This window comes from Balaenoptera ricei, chromosome 20 (genome assembly GCF_028023285.1).
Source record: "Balaenoptera ricei isolate mBalRic1 chromosome 20, mBalRic1.hap2, whole genome shotgun sequence".
Taxonomy (NCBI): domain Eukaryota; kingdom Metazoa; phylum Chordata; class Mammalia; order Artiodactyla; family Balaenopteridae; genus Balaenoptera; species Balaenoptera ricei.
In genome coordinates this window covers 10,335,109-10,347,368 of record NC_082658.1, presented here as the reverse complement: position 1 = coordinate 10,347,368, position 12,260 = coordinate 10,335,109, and the positions used below count along the sequence as shown (strand labels likewise).

Genomic DNA, 12,260 nt, shown 5'->3' with positions numbered 1-12,260 from the left:
GGCAGGCAGATTCTTAACCACTGCGCCACCAGGGAAGTCCCACCCTGTATTATTCTTTGACGAATATTAAAATAGATGTGAGCACCATGACCCCACCCAGAGAGACACCTGGGGAGGTGGGGACAAACCAGTGCAGGTGGCAGGGGAACCCAGTTTGGGATTAAACACCACATCCACAATTCACAAAGTCCCCATATGAGGATAACCTCAAAACCAGGTGGGGGTAAGGAAGAAGAGGAGGGGGCAACTCAGAGTTTGGGGCAAAGGGAAGACAGAGAAAAAAACACAAAGGAATACCCCAGAGTGGCAGGGAAAATGCGTTTGGAAAATCTGGATGACAGGACCATGGTGTTCTGTTTCCCTTTGTCTTTGCCTGTTAAATCAGACGTAGACTCCCAGCCACACTGGCCGTGCAGTTTAATGTGGGCAGGTTTCCTCGGCCTCCCAGGGAGATAATGCCTCTTCTTCCAGACTTGGCTAGTCAATGAGCAAATCGCAGCCAGCAACCAGATGTGCGATGACGACAATGATTCTAATCCTCTCCCCTTTTTCTCTCTCTTTTTTTTTTCTTAGAGAGCCCACAGTGCCTCGGGAAAAATTGGCTGAATAAAAGGTATAAAGACTTCCTCTTTTTTTTCCTGAATAGTTTTTGACAGATATGCCCATGTTGAACATCTTGGGAGCTGCTGACAATGATTGCTGGGGGTTCTGGGTTTCCTATGCGCTGGAGGGAGGGGATTTGTGGAGGCTGAAGTGGGGGTGGCTTATTTAGCGCTCTTCCCCCAATGGGCCTGTCCAAAATGCCTGGGAAGGCAGGCCTGGGGAGCCAGAGGAGCCAGAAGGGAAAGGAGGGGACAGGAGTTTGTTTAAAGGTGACACTGCTTAGCAGCTCCAAGTGGCCAGGGAAGCAGTGCTGATTCCTTCCTGGTCCCTGCCCTCCCCTCCCCCACCCCAGGTACTCAGGGCCCAGGTGTGCACCCCTGAACTGCACAGCCTTCTGAACCAAGGGCACCTCAGGCTCACTGGTCCAGGGTGGTCTGACTCCCCTCTGTGGCCTGGTCTCCTCGGGGAGGGGGCTCAGTTCCCAATGCCGATCCCCACGGGGGGACTGGACAGTTGTGACCTGAGCCCTGGGTCCCTGTGTTGCTTCCGCCTGCAGCTGATCTCCTTTGTAGATTCACTTTCAGAGTTATACTTTGGGGGGGAAAGTTATTATAAACATAATGTATATTTGTTGTGAACGAAATTAGAAAAGGCAGGTTCACCGTGTATTTGTAAGCCTGGGTCCCAGCGGGCTTCTCGTCATGGGCTCCTCGGTCTTGGGCTGCAGGTGACAAGGATGGCAAAGCGTGTTCTCAGATCAGAAACGGAAGTAACGCTGTCAAGTGGGAGGAGTCTGACGCCTTCCTGAGCCAAACACTGGAAATTTCGTTTGGTGTTTGCTTTTGTATTGTTTTTGCCGCAAGCCCACCCTTGCTTGGCCGAGAAGTGGGCGTTGGCCAAATGGAGCTTGACTTGGCCAGGGAGCTTTGACCTGGAAACCGCTCACCGCAGACCACGGGGGCTATGTGGGGGAGGACAGCGCGGGCCCCGCTCACTGGCCTTCCATCAGGGCTCCTCTTCTTGTGGCCCTGGGCGACGCATGACAGGGTCCCCAGGGAGTGGCCGTCCTGTCTCTGTGAGTGTTCGATGCGTTTCTCCGTAGGAGGGGACAGAGAAAGTGCAGTCAGCCTTGGTCTCATGCTCTTACGGAGTATTGTAACCACAAGGACAGTGGCTTCATATGGCAGCTTTCTTGCCATGCCGTCTTTATAAAATGAGTCTCATTTTACATGGAAGCATACAAACCAGTCTTCAGGTGAATCTGTCTGTGGGATAAAGAGTCCATTTGTGCTCTAAGGAATGATGCGGTGATTTGCTGACTTGAATTTTTGCAGACTTGGTGTTTTAATCAGCTTTATCAAAGTATAATGCACACTCAATCAACTACGTGTATTTAGAGTGTGCAATTTAACGTTTTGACATATGTTTATACCCACAACATCATCGCTACTGTCAAGATACCGAACATATTCACCACCCCCGACACTTTCCTGATGCCCCTTTAACCTCTTCCTCCCACCCTTTCCCAATCCCCTCTTCCCAGGCAAGCACTGATCTGCTTCCTGTCACTATAAAATGGTTTGTTTTTCCTAGAGTTTATATAAATAGAATCATGCCATATGTACTCTTTTGGGGGGCGTGGGGTTTAGCCTCTTTCATGCAGGATAATTATGTTGAGATTCAACCAGGTGGTGGTATTCATCCATAGTTCATCCTTTTTATTACTGAGTAGTATTCCATGCTATGAATGCACCATAGTTTGTTTATCCATTTAGTCCTTGAAGGACATCTGGGTTGTGTCCAGTTTGGGGCTATTACAAATAAAGCTGCTATGAGCATTTGTGTCCAAGTCTTTGTATAGGCACCTGCTTGCTTTTCTCTTGGGTAAAATACCAAGAATGAAATGGCTGGATCCTATGGAAGGCGTATGTTCAACTTTTTAAGTAAATGCCAAACTGTCTTCCAAAGTGATTGCAGCATTTCACATTCCCACTGGCCAGGTGTGAGGATCACAGTTCTATATTCTCACCAACACTTGGTGTTATCGGTCTTTATAATTTTAACCATTCTAACAGGTATGAAATTGTATTTGGTCGTGGTTTCCATTGCATTGCCCTGATGACAAATGATGTTGAACATCTTTCATGTGGTTGTCTGACGTTCCAAAATTTCCTTTGGTGAAGTGTCTGTTCAAATCTTTGCCTATATTTTTTGGCTGGTTTGTTTTCTTATTGTTGAGTTTGGGGAGTTCTTTATATATTCTTGATACAAGTCCTTTATCAGACACCTGCTTTGCAGATATTTTCTTCTAATTGGTCTGACTTTTCATTCTCTCAATAGTGTCCTTTCAAAGAGCTGACTTTTTCATTTGGATAAAGCCTAGTTTACTAATGTGTTCTTCATAGATCATGCTGTATCTAAGAAATCTTAGCCTGACCCAAAGTCACCAAAACTTTTTTCCTCCTATCCGTTCTTCTAAACATTTTATAGGTTTTAGGTGTTACATTTAGGTCTATGATTTATGTTGAGTTCACTTTTGTGTACAGTGGGAGGTATGGCTTCAAGTTCATTTTTCTGCATATGGATAGCCCATGATTTCAGTATTACTTATTTTTTAAAAAAAACTGTCCTTTATCCATTGAATTACCTTTTCAGCCTGGTGAAAAATTAGTTGTCATATATGTGTGGGTCCATTTCTGGACTTAGTTGCATTGATCTATTTGTTTACCTTGATGCCATACCATACTGTCATGATTATTGTAGCTTTCTAATAAGTCTGAAAATCAGGTAATGTTAGCCCTCCAGCTTTGTTCTTTTTTTTCAAAGTTGTATTGGCTATTGTAGGTCCCCTAAATTTAGAATCCACACGTGAATTTTTTTTTTAATGCCCACTGGGATTTTGATCCGGATTGCATTGAGTCTATAGATCAACTTGAATCTTAACAGTATTGTCTCCTGACTCATAAACAAGGTATGTCTCCCCAGTTAATTGGGGCTCCTTTCTCTCATCTGTAGTTTGCAATTTTCAGTGTATAGGTCTTACATGTCTCTTGTCAGATTTATCCCTAGGTACTGCATATTTTTTTTTATAGTGGCCACTTTATTCATTTTTAAAGAAAGGGTCCAAGCAGTGGGTGATTGTAGCTGGAGCATAACCTCTAGGTTGCAAAATTTCCCACCTTCCTTCACCTATAAGGAAGAAGCAGGTAAAGGAATGTGGTGGAAAAATTAACCCTACTATGAATAGGACTTTTATACTTTCATAAGTAAAGTGGTTTGAAGAGATCTTTTCCCTGTCCCTTTTTGATTTCTTTACCATTTAGATTTTCATCTTTTATTGTATTCTTCTTCCATGGGGGTAGTGATGAAATGTGGTCCAGGATTTCCTCCAACCTGGGAAAAAATACTACTCTCATCCCTCTTTCTACTAACTCTGAGTTATAAAGCCAGGTAGTTGCAACCCAGTGGGACCCAGGAGACAATAAGCATGAGAGAGGCCTCTTAAGCTCACATTTTGTCTGGGCTTCAAACTGGAGGGAAAACCAAGACTTCTTAATCTGACTCATGTTACCACACTAAGGAGAATTTATAGAGATATGTGACTGAATTTCTAGTAATCAATAATGTGTGAATTTTTGTGGAGTATCCCTATGTATTGCATATTTTATGCTATTTTAAATGGTATTTTTCTTTCAATTTCTGATTGTTTGTTGCTAGTGTATAGAAATACAATTATGTTTTTGGATATCACTCTTCTATCCTGAAACCTTGCTAAACTCACTGACTAGTTCTAGTAGCTTTTTTGTAGATTCCGTCAGATTTTCTACATTGATGATCATGCCGTCTGTGAATAAAGACAGTTTTACTCCTTCCTTTCCAATCTGGAGACCTTTTATTTCTTTTCCTTGCCTTGTTCCACTGACCCTCCAGTAGAACAATGAATAGAAGTGGTGAAAATGGACATTCTTGTTTTGTACCTGATCTTAAAAGATAGTAAGCCTTTCACTGTCAAGTATGATATTAGCTGTAGGTTTTTCATAGATTCCCTTCTATTCCTAGTCCCCTTCTATTGCTAGCTTGTTGAAAGGTTTTATCAGTTTTTTATTAGAAATTGATGTTGACTTTTGTTAAATTCCTCTCCTGTGTCTACTGAAATGGTCATATGCTTTTCCTTTTTTAGTTTGTTAAAAAAACAACTTTTACATATATACACTAATATGTATAAAATGGATAACTAATAAGAACCTGCTGTATAAAAAAATAAATTAAATAAAATTCAAAAATTCAAACAAAAAATAAAGAGGATCATTTTCCTCTATTTGCTGCCTTAAAAAAAAAAAACTTTAAAAACTTGGTGAATTATATTCATTGATTTTCAAACTCTAATCCAGCGTAGGCTTATGTCTATCATCTCACTATTTTTTGTTTTTCTCATTTGTTCTTTATTCCCTCTTCCCTCTTTTATTGCTTTCTTTTGGATTGAGTATTTTTTTATTATTCCATTTTATCTCCATTCTTGACTTATTAGCTATACCTCTTATTTTGTTATTTTGATGGTTGCTTTAGAGTTTACAGTGTTTATATTTAGCTAATTACAGTCTACCTTCAGGTGATATTAACCCACTTGGCACAAGTATAAGTACACTTCCATTTCTCCCCCCTTGACCTTCATGCTATTGTTACCATGCATTTTATTTATGCATGTGTAATAAACCTTACAAAACCTTACAATGCTGTTTTTTGTTTACATGGTTATATTTTAAAGAGATTTAAGTAATAAGGAAAAAGTCATATATTTATCCATATAGTTACCACTTCTGGTGGCCTAGAGCACAGGCTCTAGGCGCACAGGCTTCGGTAGTCGTGGCTCGCGGGCTCTAGAGTGCAGGCTCAGTAGTTGTGGCGCACGGGCTTAGTTGCTCTGCGGCATGTGGGATCTTCCCGGACCAGGGCTCAACCCCGTATTCCCTGCATTGGCAGGCGGATTCTTAACCACTGTGCCACCAGGGAAACCCATGCCTGGTAATCTTTAATTGGATGCTACATACTGTAAATTTTATCTTCTTGGGTGCTGGATACTTTTATTCGTAGAAATACTCTTGAGCTTTGTTCTGGGATGCAATTAAGTTATTTAGAGAGAGTTTGATCCTCTCAGATCTTGCTTTTAAGATTTGTTAGACAGGCCCCAAGGCATGGTTAGTCTAGGTTCAGTGTCCCCCTACTACCGAGGCAAGCCCCTCTGAGCTCCATGAACCGGGAAGTGTCCCAGTCTGGCTGGTGAGGACACACACTCTTCCTGGCCCCAAGTGAGTGCCAAGCACTGTTTCCTCTAATCCTTTCAGGTGGTTCTTCCCTCAAATGCATGTGCTGAGGAGTACTCAGCTGAATACTCAGTGGGGACCCTCTGCAGTTCTCCAGGATCCCTGCTCTTTCCAGCTCTCTCCTCTCTGCTATACAGTCTTGCAGCTCCAGCCAACTTGGTCTCCCCAGCTCTCAGCTCTGTCTCAGCTCAAGGACAACACCAGGCTCTACTTGGGGTCCCTGCACTTTGGCCTGAAAACTCTCCAAATGGCAGGCTGTGGGGACTCGCCTCACTGGTTTCCCATCTCTCAGAGATCACTGTCTTTCATTGTCTGGTGTCCAGTGTCTTAAGAACCACTCTTGGCTCAAGACACCGGGGTGGAAGGGGGAGAGCTCCTGAGAAGGAGGCAGGATGAGGCGCTGGTCAAGGCACCTCGGGCCTGGGAGTGAGAGGTCCAAGTGTAGAGACAAAAACCATTGTCTCATTTTCCTTGAGAATGGCCCACCCACTGCCCACCTCAATTAAGAGGAATCTGCAGTATCAAGAGCTTAGCTCTTAGAAGATCGTTACAAAGGGCTCTTCACAAAATCTCTTCTCAGGAAATTTTTGATTGTAAAGAATAAGGGGGGAGGGGCAGGACAATACCTCCAAGCCTCTTAAAACCTCAGTGGTGGGGAGGTCAGAAACCCCCCAGTGGTGGGGGAGAAGGGAACCGAGAGTCCCTCAGCAGCCCCAACTGCCTCATGGTTTAAGCATATCGGGGGCAGCGTCCACCTTGACCCCAACACAAGTAACTGAGCAGGGAGGAGGACCTGTCAGAGGCTAAGGCCATTCATTCCTCCAAATCGCGGTTACCACACCCCCTCCGCTGAGCCAGGCACGGCAGGAGCTGCACTCTTAGTCCTTTATCTGTGCACGGCATCTCCCCGCTTACGAGGGGCTCACACAGCTGTCAGCTCATTCAACATGCTATCCCATTGACCGTAGGGTCCATCTTATAGATGGGGGAAACTGAGGCTTAGGATGGGTAAATGATTTGCCCAGGCTCATGCTGCCCAGGCTTCTTTTCATGCCGAGAATTTCCCTTGAGCAAAGTTGATGATCCCTGTAAGAGAGTGTGGGTTTCTTGAGCTTGGGTTTCTGAGCCCCTTCCCAACCATGGCTCCACCTGCCACACCAAAGGAGCTAACTGACCAGCACGGGACACAGAGGACTCGACCCCGCCTGGCCCACTAGGGCTCTCCCGACCTTTGACAGAGCATTTCCGTTATCAGGGTTGTCAGCAGTCTAGCTTCATGGGGCTGCAAAGCTCCTGACTCAGTGTAGAGCTTTTTTTAGGAATATCAGACGTCAGGAGCTCTTTGATATATATGCACACATGTGTTTGGACTAGTGCATCAGTTAGGCTGCCATAGTGGGAATAAAAACAAAGGGTGGGGGGAAGTGCCTGAAAATGTTGATCACAAAGGGTTCACCCAAACCCATGGCTATTTCTAACTCTAAGGCCAAAGCTACACTGTACCAGCAACGTGGGCACTGCTTGCCAGAAAATCAGCTCCCAAACCGTCAAGCTCTGCGTTGCAGGGACTGACAAGTATCCCAGAGCTTCCCTTGGCTTGCAAGATGTATCCAGCTGGGGGGCTTTGTGCCACCCATAAAATAAGCAGGACATGAAACATTTGAGATGGGATTAGAGGACAACAGAAAGAGGCTATGTGTGTGCATCCATGTATGTGCGAAAGTATAAAAACCCCGAGTCTGTGTTTTCCCCCGAGTATTAATTACGGTTGGAGAGGAGGCTTGTCCGGGCATGTTCGGCTTGGGCAGAGTAATTTATCATCTGGTTTCAAGGAGCGGAAGGCGGGTCACGGTGCAGAGAGCAAGACACACATCTCTCTCTCTCAGAACACAGCCGCCCCACCTGCTCCGGAGCGGACAGCTTTGCCCAAGGCACGTGCCAGAGGGAGCACGGAGAGCTCGCAGGCAGCACTCTGGGAGAGAAGGGAGCTAGTGAGGCCTTGACACAGCCTGCATAAGACAGAACCCGTCGTGGGAAAAGCCTGTGCGGGCGGCTTGAAAGGAGAAACTGTCCAGTCTCTCTCGGACGTCTGCCCCTGTTGGGGGGACGGGCAGAAAGACATGGGCGCCAGCCAGGCTGGCTGCCCACTGGATTCCTTCTGATCCTGCAGGCCTTTCCTCAAGGCCAACAGAAGGGCCAGAGGTCTCTGGGATCCACGGGGGTGGTCCACAAAGAAGGCAGGTTTTATTCCTTTTGGTGGCTGAAAAGCAGGGTTACGTATCGGCTCACCACTTAGCAAAGTGGAGGTCCCTCCCCGTGTGACGAGATTGTAATTCGGGACCTCCCTGGCCTTGGTGAGGTGACCAGAAAGGCAAGACCAGCACAGAGGACTGGGCCGCCCTCCCTCTGCCCCTGGGTCCCCCCACCCTCACCTGAGCGCTAGGGTCACCCCCTATGTCCCCTGAGCGGCTCAGGGTCTTCCCGGGCACTTTGCTTTTGTCCTTTCTACCATCACATGCATGCTCCTGTCTACTGCTGCTGCAGGCGGATGCCAGACACCTGAGCCTGGAGTGACCACACCCTCACTTTCAGCAACAAGTGTTTTTCTGAAAAGTTATAAAGTATATAATAATGAGTACTGGCCCCAGGTCAGCTCTCCTTACCACCCTTCCCCTCAAAACCCAGCCAGCAGACACTGAGAGGGTCCCTGCTCCTGCACGAAATCCTCCTGGGAAGGCCCTGGGCGGCACCAGTGATCCCGTCCACGCCGGTGCCATGAGCACCTACTGTGCTCCAGGGCCTGTGCTAGGTGCTCAGGACACCACCCTGAACCAGCCAGACTGATACCCGAGCAAATAATCACCCCTTCCTGGCGGGGGGCGGGGGGTGGGTGGCACACCTCCAGCCAGTCTATGGGAATAAAGGGAAAACCACTCAGAGGCAGAGGTCCAACTTGCCTCCATGGATGTGCTCTCACCTGCTGCTCAACTCACAGCTTCAGTCTCTCGGGGCTTCTGTTCTTCCTCTGCTGGATTTAGCCTTCCGGGATTCGGCACACTGAATCGGTGGTCTCGGCCAAACCAGCAAGAAATCTCCAGGCTTCTCTGCTGGGTGTCCAGCCTCCTGACTCTCTGATATCTGCAGATGCATTAGGGGGAAGGAGGGAAGGTCAGGAGATGCAGGAATGAGGATGGAGCAGAATGAGACGGGGTCAGAGGAGCGTCTGCAGCTGCTTCTGTGCAGGCCAAGCCAAGAAGGAAGTCACTGCCCAGAAGGCTGAGGGTCCCCGAGGCTGGCCAGGCCCCAGAGACTCCTGAACAACTTGCTGAGTTGGAGTTTTTCCTCCTCCGGTTTCTTGGTGAATAAATTCACTTGCCCCCCCACACCCCCACTTTCACACCTGCTTCTCTCTTCATTCTTATAATTGCAAATTCCCTTGATTGAATTTATAGTGGTGATCATTTATCAAACACCACCTGTGTTCCAGGCCCTTTACCTTGGTGATTTCTAAACCTCATAACCATCCAGGAAAGTAAATAATTCTATCCCATTTTGCCAAAAAGGAAACTGAGGCTCAGAGAGGTGAAGTAACTTTCTCAAAGCCACACTGCAAGTCAGCAGCTGAGCTGGAATTAGCCCAGGTCTGAGTGATGCCAGATTCAGGCTCCTTCTGCCCCAGCAGTTTGACCCTCAGGAGGTGCCTGGTGCCGTCAAAGACACCACAAACACATATTCTCTTGATCAAGGTTGGAAGGATAAGAGAGGACTGGTAATTGAGCCGAGAAACCATCCCCTCTCCTCTGTGGGCACTGGCTCTGAAGAAATCCTTAGGGTGAGTGGAGATGGTCTTAAGGTCTTCCTCCTGAGATACCTGGCCCGCCCCCTTTTTAAGGACTGTGCACAGGGGTTTTAATGATGAGCTGGACCTTGTAACTTGCCCCTCGTCAGCTCAAATCCCCTCAGGGCTGCCAGTTCTCTTAAAGAAAAGCCAAAGTCATCACAACACCCTCCCATGTGAGACCCCATGTGATCTGACCCCATTATTCCTCTGACCACCTCTCCCACTGCTCCCCTTCACTCTCCTTACTCCAGCTCATGGGGCCACTTTGCCTGTTCTCTGAATAGCCAGACACATCCCATGACAGCCTTTGCCTGGGGTACTCCCTCTGCTGGAACATTCCTCCCAAAGAGCCTCAGGTCTCCTTCCCTTGGCTCCTCCAGATTGGCCTGAACATCACCTCGTAAATTAGGCCCACCCTGACCACACCCTCTTCTAATCGGGGACTGGATAGCAGTACAGTAAGGTGCATTCGGAATTGTCTGAATGATTATCTCCAAAGAGCACTGGCTCCTGGGGTGTCCCTAGTGGTATGCCACAAGGCTCTGCTCTCAACCCTATCCTAGCCGGGATTTTTATCTGTGATTTATGTAAGCGCATAATAGGCATGATGCTCAGATTCTGGTTGATCTGAAACTGAGAAGAATAACTAATGCTAGCTAAGACCATAGATGAAACTGAGCTAAATTTAATAAGAATAAATGTAAAATCTTGCTCTGAGGTCCAAAAACACTAAATTGATGAATGTAAGAGAGGGAAGACTCAGGGGTTTTAATTGATAGTAAGTTCAGTACAATTAGGGGGACTGTCTCAGTCCATCCGGGCCGCTGTAACAGAACACCACAGACCCGGCAGCTTATTAAGAAAAGGTATTTATTGCTAACAATTCTGGAAGCTGGAGTCCAAGGTCAGGGTGCCAGCAGGGTCGGGTTCTGGTGAGGGCCCTCTTTTGGGTTGCAGATTGCCGTTTTCTCATTGTGTCCTCACATGGAAAGCAGAAGCAGGAAGCAATCAGGACATTTATCCCATCACAGGGGCCCCACCATCATGACCTCATCTGACCCTAATCACCTCCCAAAGGCCCCACCTCCTAATACCATCACATTGTGGGTCACAGATTCAACATGTGAATTTGAGGGGGGGAAACATTTAGTCTATAATAGTGACGAAATAGCTTATCCAGACTGGGGACACTGTTACCTGTAAACCCAGAGTGTCCCAGACAAGCTGGAGGGTGCAGTCACCCTGAGTGTAAGTGGTTGCCTCGAAAGCTCATGTTATTTGGATCACATGAGTGAAGGTACATTCCCAGATTATGGAAGGTGGAAGCTTGTTAGAGCCCCCCTGGACCATTGGGATCACTTTGAAGGCACCACTATGATGCTTCATGGGAATCCCCAGGGAAACGGCTGTAGGGATGAGAGCTGTTTGCCTGGTGGAGGAAGATTGGGCAGCCAGACGGTCTGTCTTGGAGTGTCCGAGGGCTGGCCTGCCGAAGGGAAAGGTGGTTTGCTCCACGTGGCCTCAGATCAACTGAGGTCAGAGGGAGGAGTCCAGGCGGCAGGTTTTAAGGGTTGTCTAAAGGGAGAACTTTCTAAGGATGACAGCTGGCCTGCGATGGATGAGTTCCTTTCCAACCCTGAAGGCTGCAGAGGAGTTTCATTTGTTGAAAGGGGAGGGCCAGGTGACTCCGCAGGCTCTCTGTGGGAGGCTGGCCACCACGTGTTACTGTTCAGGAAGAAGACTCTGCAGCACTTCTTTAGATCAGGACACACGGAGAGCCCGCCGGGTGTGATGGTGTGTGAGGGGTCATGTGTGAATTCAAGCCTGCCTTCCCTTTGCGCCCCACCTTTCCCTTGCTTCTCTTGCCCCTCTCTCAGAGCTGAGGTGGGTTTCCCCTTCCCAAGCCCCCCCTCCTGCTGCTGAATTGTTGAAAGTGTTGTTTGCTCTCTTGCTGTGCTGGAGGGGCACTGCCGCAGAGCAGCTGAGCTTGGATTGTGTGGACGGTGGCCCTCAGAATGCCCTCCCCAGCCCCACTGGTTGGGGGAGCTGCTCCCAGACCCTCTTCCTTCTCGCCTCATCATTTCTTACTCATAACTGCTGGCGTTCTGACCGGAGCATGCTGCATCCTCTCCATGTCTCATGCCACCAGCTGCAGGGCTGTGGATTGTGTCTGTGGCAGATGTCACCACCCAGCCCAGGTGCAGAGCCAAGTCTCTATGCTGGGGCCCTGCGGCGTGCCCCTGTGGCTGACAAACTAAAGACCTCCAGGGCGTGGGGGACATGGCCTGCCAACTGGGGGCCACCCTGATGTGTGTGCCACCTGGGTACATTTGTGGGGGCAGGGTTGTCATGTAGATGTGAGTGTGTGTGCACCCACGTGTGTGCAGGGAGGGACCTGTGCATTTGTGTATGTGTGTGGGTGCAGAAATGCATGCAGCTGTGTCGCGGGCTCCTGCATTTCCACGTGTGTGCACTCAGGCGTGCATTTTTATAGC

The 12,260-nt window shown here is 47.9% G+C and overlaps 1 protein-coding gene across 7 annotated transcripts in view; it reads left to right on the top strand.

The window, feature by feature from the left end:
• Positions 1-12,260, top strand: part of RBFOX3 (RNA binding fox-1 homolog 3) — a 439,432-nt gene that overhangs the window by 312,320 nt on the left and 114,852 nt on the right. For all 7 annotated transcript variants that reach the window (XM_059908969.1, XM_059908968.1, XM_059908966.1 and 4 more), the window contains exon 4: positions 574-613. The gene's annotated coding sequence lies outside the window, so the exon portion shown is untranslated. The remainder of the gene's footprint in view (positions 1-573; positions 614-12,260) is intronic.